The sequence below is a fragment of the Sapajus apella genome, unplaced genomic scaffold (genome assembly GCF_009761245.1).
Source record: "Sapajus apella isolate SASKATOON/1434 unplaced genomic scaffold, GSC_monkey_1.0 scaffold18, whole genome shotgun sequence".
In the NCBI taxonomy this organism is placed as follows: domain Eukaryota; kingdom Metazoa; phylum Chordata; class Mammalia; order Primates; family Cebidae; genus Sapajus; species Sapajus apella.
The window spans coordinates 3,828,899-3,839,784 of record NW_022436958.1 but is presented as its reverse complement, the minus strand read 5'-3'; the positions used below and the strand labels follow the sequence as shown (position 1 = coordinate 3,839,784).

General features: G+C 38.7%; 1 pseudogene; it reads right to left on the bottom strand.

The window, feature by feature from the left end:
• Positions 1–331: 331 nt before the first annotated feature.
• On the bottom strand, positions 332–10,679 carry LOC116557139 (annotated as a pseudogene).
• Between the last annotated feature and the right edge of the window lie 207 nt (positions 10,680–10,886).

Below are 10,886 nucleotides of genomic sequence, written 5' to 3'. Positions count from 1 at the left end.
GAGTAGGTCAAGACCCTGTGGATTGCAGGAGGTAAAACAAATCCCAAATTAGAATCAAAGCTTTCAAGCTCAGTGGGAAATTTTGCCTCACTTATCATATACAACCAAGAGGAAGCTACACTATTCTCAAGAGAAACTGGCTATGCAATGAAACATGGCCAATAGGACTAAAGATAACTTGACAAAAATCTCTGTGCCCTAGAATGGCATGAAAGCTGTAGGACTCCTGTGACCTAAAACACGACATACAACTCATTAAAAAGTGGTTGAATGTGGATGAATAAACGGGTATTTTAACCAATCAATAAACTGACCCCCAATTGACTTCTCATCAAATGAAGTCTTCATCACTCAGAATGTAGACAAGGCCCTAGCGGAAAAAACAAGAGATACAAAATTGATACACTGATGATTAAATTGATAAATCTAATAAATTCATTTCAATGTGGTTAACAAGTACGTTTACATGTTAGAATTCTCCAGTATTTTGTGAAGATTCCTTCTAACTGAAAGGAATGTTTATAGTACTAGGAAAATATGACTTGTGATGAAAATAGTTTTGGATAAGAAGACTTTCAAGGGACCTTAAATCATCCCCCACTTTTTTTATTGACACCAGTGTCACTCACCAAATATCTCTCCACAACCTGTCAGGTGTGCAGACACAGGTATGACTGTCAAAAAATAAAAAATAAAAAATACCTACTTCCTGTGTATCACAAACCAGCCTGTCTTCACTGAGAAATATATAAGATTGTGTGCAGATGCATTACACTTCTTAGTGGCTTTCGTTTTTATCCCTGTAGATCCACATTTAGCTGATTAAAATATTTGGCATGGAGTTAGTGTTTTTCCAACTGAAATGTATGGAAAATATATATTATTTTTTGTGTTAACTAGAGGCTTTATAACTATGTGTCAGTCTTTATATAAAAAAAATAGTCATTCAATCAAATGAGTATGCACCTGCTGTGTAAATTAAGTTTACATTGGAAGGCATATAGAAGTGGCAGAGTAGAAATAAATGAAAAAAATAAAATCCTTCACCTTTCTCACTTTATAACAAGAGATTTTCACTGTACTCTAGAGCCAAAGACAGCTGTTTCAAGTGCTCAGTAGAGGGAAACATCAAAAGAGTAGGTTAATTTTTTAATTGAGCTTCACTGAGAACATGGGTAAAAATCTATCCCCCTAATAAATTTATTGTGACATCTTGTAACTATAAATGATGGGACTCCTGCTTCAAGCACCTTCACTTACTCCTGCAAAATGACTCTTTAAGCTGTGTTCACATTTGGCCTCTAACTCCAGTGAGAATGAAACAGAAGAAAATAGAGCTATAATACCATCTGAGTGATTTAGAACAGACATAAGGAAAGGTACTAGTCCCTGAAAGTTTATACACTCATAGATGAGGGATTACGTAACCAGGGTGATATACATCTGGTCCTACCCAGAATCCAAGTAATATAGTACTTCATGTTTCTAGTCACTAAATGAATGAATTGGAAACAAAAAATTATTATTGTATACTGGTGGTTTTAGGGGGAGGGGAACAAACATTCTTATTTCAAATTGATACATAAGTACTAGATTTAGGATTCTTAATTCAATTCCCTAAAGCAACCATGAATGAGCTTCAGGAAAACTATGAACACCTTGAAATTAAGTATAGACAATTTCATATAGATACATACATACACTTTTATAGAAGAAGGAGACTTGTGTCTTTCATTGGATTCTCACACAAAATAATTTAATATTACTTGCAGTATTGATGAAAAGAGTCAAACTCTATAAAATAATTTAGGAGATTTATTCTGAGCCAAATATGAGTGACCATGTCCCCTGACATAGCCCTCAGGAGGTGCTCAAAGCATGTTCCCAAGGTGACTGGGGTACAGCTTGGTTTTATATATTTTAGGGCGGCATTAGGCATCAATCAAATACATTTTGGAAATACATTGGTTTTGTTCAAAAAGGTGGAACAACTCAAAGACAGGGCTCCCAGGCTATAGGTAAATTTAAATATTTTCTGGTTAACAATTGGTTGAGTTTATCTGAAGACCTGGGATCAATAGAAAGGAAGTGTTCAGGTTAAGATAAAGGATTGTGGAAACCAAATTTTATTGTGTAGAGGAAGCTCTCAGATAGCAGACTTCAGAGAGTGAGCAGGTTGTAAAATGTTTCTTATCAAACCTGAAAGGGTACTTGGCCCTTAGTTGATTATCTCCTGGACCTGGAAAACTAGGAAGGAAAACAAAGGGGAAAGGGGATTCTCTATAGAAAGTGGATTTTTCTCACAAGAGACTTGGTGGAACAATTTCAAGGTATGGCAAGGAAGTACATTTTGGGTTAAATATTTTGATTTTTTTCCTTGTCTCATATTGTTATGCCACAGTCACATTGAAAAGTAAGTCACAATATATAGGGTTAAATAAAACCCATCAGATGAGAATTTATGGTTTGTATGGCATGACTCCCCAGATCCCTTAGATAGGAAATGGGGCAGGATAAAAAAAAAATCAGAGCTTAGTTCTCAGTAGATACCTTTGAAATTAGGGAAAGGATAATTCACACAGATTCAAATGGTGATTTTTCAATGTCTTGTAAACAATGAACAAAAAACAGAATTCTCCTACAGTTTCTGACTCTTGTGTTCCAACTTACAATTCCTTCCAAGCATACACCCTGTCCTACTAAAGGAATTCTGATTTGGAAAAATAATTTTAGGAATATTAATGTGATCATACTTCTCACTGCCAATGGCTCTGATCCTCTGGCCACTTGTCTCCCTCAGGTTCTCTGCCCCAGGCCTATTGATCCCTGCAATTTCCAGTGTGTTTTGTGCTCTCTGGCCTCTCACCCATTGCAGACATAGCTTTTTCTGTCTAAAACAGTATATCCACTTTTGCCTTCAACTGATTTAACTGTCTTTCAGGATTCCTCTCTGGTGAGCTTCAACCAGCACCTTGGGCAAATCTCTATCAATGCACATGTCAAATTGCATTAAAATAATGTGTTTATTTTCTTCCCTTTCTGAATTGAAGGCTTTCTTGAGATCATATGAGTTTAATATTTTATTCACCTTGATAAGCCTGAAGCCTCACACCACATCTGAAATATAATGGGTCAGTTGTCTTTATTGAAGGTTGATTATTTTGGAAAACAAACAATTGTAATGACCAAAATGTTGACAGTTTTTCTTTTTAGGGTACATATATTTGAAGCAAAAATTCGATACAGGCTAAAGAAATTAACAACTACTTTTGGAACGAATTTCATGTAGAAAGAAGAAATGTAGAATATATCTGGTAATAAGGAAACTTTTCTGAAGCCACTGAAGTGACTAAATTCATATCACATAGTGGATACCTTAAGAGACCTACTGTTACCCAGTGTAATCACTATATAACATAGCTGAATTTCTGTCCCACCCTAATTCTGCTTATCCTTAAAAATCAGGATGCCTGCTGTAAGAAATTTCCTTTGTAATCAGACCAGTTGAGACTGGTTAGGACCAAGATAGCTGACCAAATGGCTTTTAAATGACCTCCAGCTTCATTATAATCTCATTTCCTTGCTAAATGGGAGGCTCACCAGCACCATGGCAGTTAGTAATTGTTATGACAATGACTGAAATAAATTATAAAAGGACAGAAAGGAAGGTGGTGCTACTGGTTCTGGGAAGTTCACTGCCCATTCCCAGAAAAGACTTGGATTACTCCCCTCACTTTTAATGTTCAGCCTGTTTGTAAAAAAAAAAAAAAAAAAAATCTAGATTTTAAACCACTCATCCCTCACTCATCAAGAAATTGATATGTAAGCCGTGTTCCTGCTTCTCAATTCTATGGCCATTAAATAAATCCTTCATTGCTTGATACTCATGCTCAGTTTTATGTCATGACTTCATAATACCAAATAGGGAAAGACCCCATTTTTATGAGTACTGGCTTTGTCAGTAACAAAATGGGTGACCCACCAGGGGGCCCTGGACTGGATGGTCTATCTCCCTGCTTGGGAATCTCCCTTACCTACCTAGAGACTCAACAACTGGCACCTGACAGCATCAGTTGGTAAGGGACATGCATTAGTCCTGACTTTCCATGTAGGAATCAGCTCTGGAAAAGGTAACAACATATCATTGTTTTAAGATCATAAGCAGGAAGGCAAAGGTTATATAGCTGTACTGGGAAGGGTCTCCTAAGCTAAGCACAGTGGGGATGCTCGCCCCAAATCAGGGTTGGGCACAGGGATGCCCTGCACCAGGCCATGGTCCCGTCCTCAGAAGAGGGCCCTGTGGGAGTTCTCTAAAGTGTGAGAGGAACCAGAGCATTTGAGGTTTCATCCCAAATAGATGAGCTGCAAACGCTCTCATACGGGTGAGAGAGAAACTGAAGGGTACGTCCATCCCAAGTAGAGGCTGCACCAAGGACTATTTAAAAGTTGAGGGAGGAGCCAAAAGGCTGACAATTTAGACTGCAAGATCAGGAAATGACCTGTTGGCAAGTTGTGTGTGTGTGTGTGTGTGTGTGTGTGTGTGTGTGTGTCCTTTGTTTCCTTCTGTTTAGTCCTCTTAGTATATGTTCTTTTATAGTCTTTGATGCACTGGAGGAGCTTGGGTTTCTCTTTTCCTTGACAATACTCCCTTCCACCCCTTGTTCTTGCTGAAGGACAAGGTGGGCTTGGTTGCTCTCTTGAGAGGAAGAGGATAAAGGGACTGAGAGGTGAAGGGACCACTTTTGATGGATTGGAAAAAAAAAGTCTCTATTTTGAGGCTAAAGTGCCTAGGGGAGACACTCTGAGACAGGGTGCCAGGAATACCTGGCTGACCTTCAGGAAGACACCAGAGGCAGCTAAATACAATAGTCAGCATTGGTTTTGTGCACAATAAGAAAAATTTAGAGTTCAAATGGTTAATCTGCAACTTTAGAGTTAACTAGAGTCTTCTAAAGCACTCTGTCTTCCTCTCTTTTCTCCTCTCTCTGCTTTGAATCTGGTGTCACTAAGTTGCTGGTGCTGACTCATTATTTCCGGTCTAACTGAAATGAAAACATTAGGAATTTATTTAAAATTGAACAAACAAAAAAGTAAAAGAGGTTTTTAAAAAATAAACTGCCATAGAAAATACTTTACCCAAATTTTTGATTAACAGCCTTCCTTGGATTACATACGGGGGCAACAAAGTTTAGTCATGTAAATCGGTTTCAATTTTGTTTAAAAAATTAGATAACCTATATTTTATAAAATAGCTACCTCATGGCTAAAATTTCAAGGTAAAATCCATTGGATCTTGTGTGTGTGTGTGTGTGTGTGTGTGTACATTCTTAAATATATTTATGTGTATACGTTTATACTATGCTATGTGATATGTCTAGTATGCTACCAAATGGCTTCTGAATAAATAGATGCTCATAAATTGTAAAAGTCCAAATATTCTTCAAGTTTACATGAATTTAATTATCTTTGATAAATAAAAAGTTTTAAATTTCTTAAATAAAGGCATAATTAAAAAGTCTTCAAAATTATTAGCATACATTCTTATCTGAGTTTACCAATTAAGATGTCAGAGCTTGGCATAAATGTTATAAGACTATAAACCCAGCCAAAAATAATCTTGTGTAATTTATTTTACAGATAAGACTAACAATGTTGCTGGATCAATAAAAACAGCAAATTCTTCTGGATTACTGGCAAAAATACCTATGTGTTTAAATTTAAAGTTCTTTCTTAAACACCTGATATTCACCAACTATAAAAATGGTTAATAAAAAATTAAGTTGATATGAAACTAGCTTTGTTTAATATGTGCATTTTCAAAAGTAATCTAGATAAACTCTCAAAATGAAATAATTAAATACATATAGAATTGATAAATGCTTGTAGATAAACTTTTTGTGTAATTTAAAATCTTAAAATTATTTTAATTTCAATAATAAATGCTTGCTGGATGCCTGGGTCATTTCCAATGAAAAGGGATTATGATATGAAAACATGTATTTTTAAAAATTGTCAAATGGTTTCACCTATAAAATGCTGACATCCAAAAAACCATTCAGAATTTTTTCTTCTCAGGTTTTTACTAAAATTTAAAGTAAGTAAGAATTTTAATTAATACATAATTCTGTAAATTATGGTTTTGTTGTTGTTGTTGCCCAGAGATAGACCTGGAAAAGCTGAGTTGTCAGAAGTGTGAAACAGCAGCAGAAGATTTTGCCCAACCCATCTATTGACAATATACAGGAGGTGAAGTTTCCCACACATGTCTGTACTGCCCTCCCTCAGCTTCAGATTTATCCTCATCAGCACATTCCTTTCTTTCCTGGATCTGCCTTGGCCATAAAAGACACAGCCCTTCCCGGTGATATCCTATCATATAAAGCTAGGCATTAATTGTCTCCTACGTCCCTCTGGGTCTCCTTGCAGTATTTTTTTTTTTTTTGAGAGGGTCTTACTCTGTTACCCAGGATGGAGTGCAAGTAGTACAATTTGGACTCACTACAACCTTCATCTCCAGCGCTCAAGCCATCTTCCCACCTCAGTCTCCCAAATAGCTGGGATTGTAGGCATATGCCACCAGGCTAATTTTTGTCTTGGGCATTGAGTCAGGTGCAAGGGTCACTCTCTTCTTGGAGATAATCCTGATAGAGCCAACAAAGGTGAGGCAGTTCTCTCTCTGATGGCTGTTTCCAGCTGTACCATGGGTACCAGGGGTTGCCTGAGATCAGGATGGAGGCTGGCAGAGAAGTACTCACAACTCCATGACAGGCAAGGTCCCGGGGTTCAACCTGGGGGATGTAGTAACTGAGGAGACCATGATCCCTGTCTTTCTGGATGGCATGGGTCAACATCTTGTGCTGCTTCATACAGACTCCTGTGTATGGAGCATGGAAGATAATACCTGAGCAGGCGTCGACAAACTGTTCAAGACCTTAACATCCTAAAGTTAACATGCAACTTGTGATCTTGGCAGATGGGGCAAGGATTACCAGCAACTTTATTCCTATGTATACATGTCTTCTGAGTCTGCTTTGTGGGTACACCACCCTTGTAGGAGCCACAATAGTCCATCCAGTTGGGGTGAGAACCTTATGGCTCCTGATATTCTGATTCCAAATATTTCCAGAGTTCATTCTTATAAAGGGAAATGGGAACTGGGGGCAAAAAATCTTTCTCAGAGGGAGTTTTGGTGAAAGAGTCTGGAGGGGAACCTGAACTCCACTGGTACTTCAGAAGAGAGAAAGGATAGGAAGTTGCCCTGGTAGTGTTTAACATGGGCATCAGTATCTTGACACATGTCCAGAGCAGGCAAGCTGTGTTCTAACTGAGAAAAAAATAAACATATATTATTTTGTAATTTGGAAGTTATTTAAAAGTTATTTATAACACAAAATTAAAAACAGCAAGTGAGAAAGAGAAAGAGACGGATAAAAGGATGATATATAGAGAGAGCTGTATTTTTGGTAATGAAGGTTATGAAAAGAAGAACGTAAGTTTGTATGAGAGAAAATCTTATATGTTAAATTTTTGTCCTAAAATAAAATGGCTTATTATTTTAAAAGAGGTAGTACAGGACAAATCAAAAGGTCCAGACATGTTCTCGATGGTCTACGTCCTAATACAGTTTGTGGGAAAACAAATTTATAAAAGAAATTTTGTATGTGATTTCGTTGCCTATAATTAAAAAGAAATTATCTGTAACACTCTTTCTAAGATTGGTCACCTATGTTAAAATAAGATTTTTCTAAGGTATTCATTTACTCTGAATAAAATCATAAAATCTTTGTTTTTTAATTCTACAATCTTTGACTTACAGCTCCCTTATCCCCAGTGGCTTCTGCAGACAACACACCTCATTCCTACCAATCACCCCTTGATTCCTGTCAGAGAGTCACCTGGACAGTACCAAGTGCAGTGCATCTTACCAGCCTTCCTCTATGAGGCCCCCTGGCAGGGCACCAATGAGAAAGAGGTATGGTTATTGTATATGTTCTCTTCACGGCTTTAGATCTTTACAACTAGAAGTCACATTCTAAATGATTAGGAAAAGATCTTGAGGGTTCAAAACCTCATTCAGAGTATTTTCAGATCCAGGACCCCAACTGAGCAGATGTCTAGTCCCTTTCGAACATTCTCCTCACTGTTGAAAATTAAAAAGAAAAAAGAAAAAAAATCCTCAGTTTTAGAAATGCTAGGGTGGAAAGGGACAGAGCCCACAGAGACAAGATAAACAATCCTGTTAAGAGACCAGGGAATGAGGCTGTGACAGACCTTGACCCCCTTTGGAATCCAGAGACAGGAATGAAAAAGGCAAGATTCAGGCAAGATGAAATGTTAATGTTAAAGGGAATAAGGCCGCAGAACAAAGACCCACTAACTGGTGTAAGCTAAGAAAAATTAATCAACAACCCAGAAAAGTCCATCTATCTCCCCAGAGAGGTTGAGGGGAAAATATGAGGTTGTATACTGCTCTGACTCCTGATTCAGCAGAGAGAAAGGGAGAGAGAGAGAGGCAGTTCTGAAATCTCTCAGAGGACATCAGACATTAGCCATAAACTCCAAAAGGTAAAATTAGATCTCAGTGCTCCCGTCTTAAGACTAACAGACCTAGCCAAGAAGATGTTCAACAACCAAGAAGGGTTGAGGAGCATAAGGGAGAAAGAGAAGCCAAAAAGCAAGCCCAGCTGCTGGTTGTTATCTATCCATGGAAAACCACAGCTCCGGTGAGTTACTGCTGGTCCTATAACCAATAGCAAGGAGTCCAAAGACCTAAGAGACCAGGACCAAGCCAATGTGCCCTCTGCAAGGAAGAGGGTCACTAGAAAAGGGACCTATCTGAAAAGAGGGGGCAGGGGAATGTCCCACCCAGGTATTTCACAGTAGCCGATAGTATAAGTAGAAAACAATTGTCTACAGATCCCAGGGGCTCCCCAGTTGGCCCTCCAGGTATCCATCAAGGAGTCCTGACTGACACTGGACATAGGAGACAAATGTGGGCTCCTTGGCTGACACAGGGGAAACCTACTTAGTTTTGAACACACCCGGGGGTATACTTAACAAAATATGAGGATTCCCCAAACAGGCAAAAACCCAGCAGAAAACACGGACTGTGTTGTCTCAAGAATTCAAACCTTCTGCCTAGCTCCCACAATATTTGGAGAGGCCTGGAGGAACTTCCCCTTGAACAAGGAACCCTCTTTCAGGATGTGGATAATATCCTTATTGCTAGCCCCTCTAAAAAATTTGAGATCAAAATACCCACTAGCCTTTAACTTCCTAGTAGACAGGGGTTCTAAAATTCCCCCCCAAAAGTGCAAATATCTCAGTAATAAGTTACCTATCTGTGGTTGCTTCTAGAAGAAAACAACAAAGTTAGTCCCAAGGGAGATGGGAAGTAATATGCCCACTACAGCAACCAAAGACCTGGAAACAGCTTCAAGGGCGTCTGGGCATGGCAGCATTGTGCAGCCTCTAAATTGCTAGCTTTGGCCTCATTGCCCATCCTCCATAAAAAGAAAATAACACAGAGCCTTTTAAATGCATGACAAAATGTAACCAAGCATTCCCAAAACTTAAAACCCAGCTCGCAAAAACCCCAGCTTTAAGTCTACCAAACTTAACTCAATCTTTCCATCTTTATGTTCATGAAAAGGGAAAAGCCTTAGGAGTACTAACCCAAAGTTTGGGCCCACTGACCCACATAACCTACTTTTTCATGCAGCTGGACTCCGTTGCTGAAGGCTCATCCCCCTGCCTTTGGTGGATGGTAGCCATGGCCCTCCTTTTAAAAGACAGAAGTTAACCTTTGGACAACCCCTAACCATCTGAACTCTCCACCATACCCAGCCCCTCATAAAAGAAACAGGAGTAGAATGAATATCTCCAGGCCAGGTTCTCCAGTTAAAAAGCTATTGCAGGCTGTAAGAAATTTTGCCCAGCTGGCAATAGTTCAGGGCCATGGCCACCAGAAGGTTAAAGCTAAAGTAATTAAAGAAAATAATAAAGCCACTCTAATGCCAAAAGCGGCTTTAAGAAATTTACCCTTCAAATGAGACTTTTGCTTTTCCTCCTGAATTCTACTTGTTTTAAAAGAAAACAAAAATTATGGTTTACCCTTTTTTAAAAATAATGGAAAAAGACCCCCAAATGGGAATATACCAGAGGTTCTGAATCATCCAGGATGGCTAAAAAGTCCTCATAAACAACTCATTTTTCCAAAAGAAGTTACATTACAGGCCATTAGAGAAGCATTCTAGCACTCACTTTGGTCATGAGGCCCTTTATAACAGGCTTTTCAAGAGCATGATGACCCCAAAGTTCAGAGAGCAAGACAAGGAGATGGTTACGATTTTCCCAACATACTATGTGAAAAATTCTAATAACCACTGCTCAGAGTTTGGTGGGGGAGGCAAAAGGGAACTGCTCAGCTGATACAGTACCAACATAAATGCCCAGGGGAAGATTGGCATATTTATTTCGCAAATGTGCCCAGAGCCTTAAAAACCTTTAAATTTTCTGAGTTGAACCATTCTCAGATCTAAAATTACTGATCTGTCTGAGTACAAAAACCCTCAACCAAATAAGTTACCCTGGGGCTGCATATACTTTCTGCGAGGACTTAGCTTACTTGCCCTCTCATAGGTATCCTCATCTTTGCTTTGGGAGTAACCTTGTAGCATCCAGAGCCTACCCCGTTTGGAAAACACGTGACATGAAGGAGATTATACCCTATGGCACCTAATCCCCAGAGAAGTCAAAATCTTGGTTTCCCGTCCCTCTTTTGCCCAAGGACTAAAAGGGTAATTAGGCTTATTCTAGAGCCATCAGGATAACAGGCAGTCTCCTAAAACCCTGGGGAAGGGTTGCATGTTATGAAGTTACCCTCT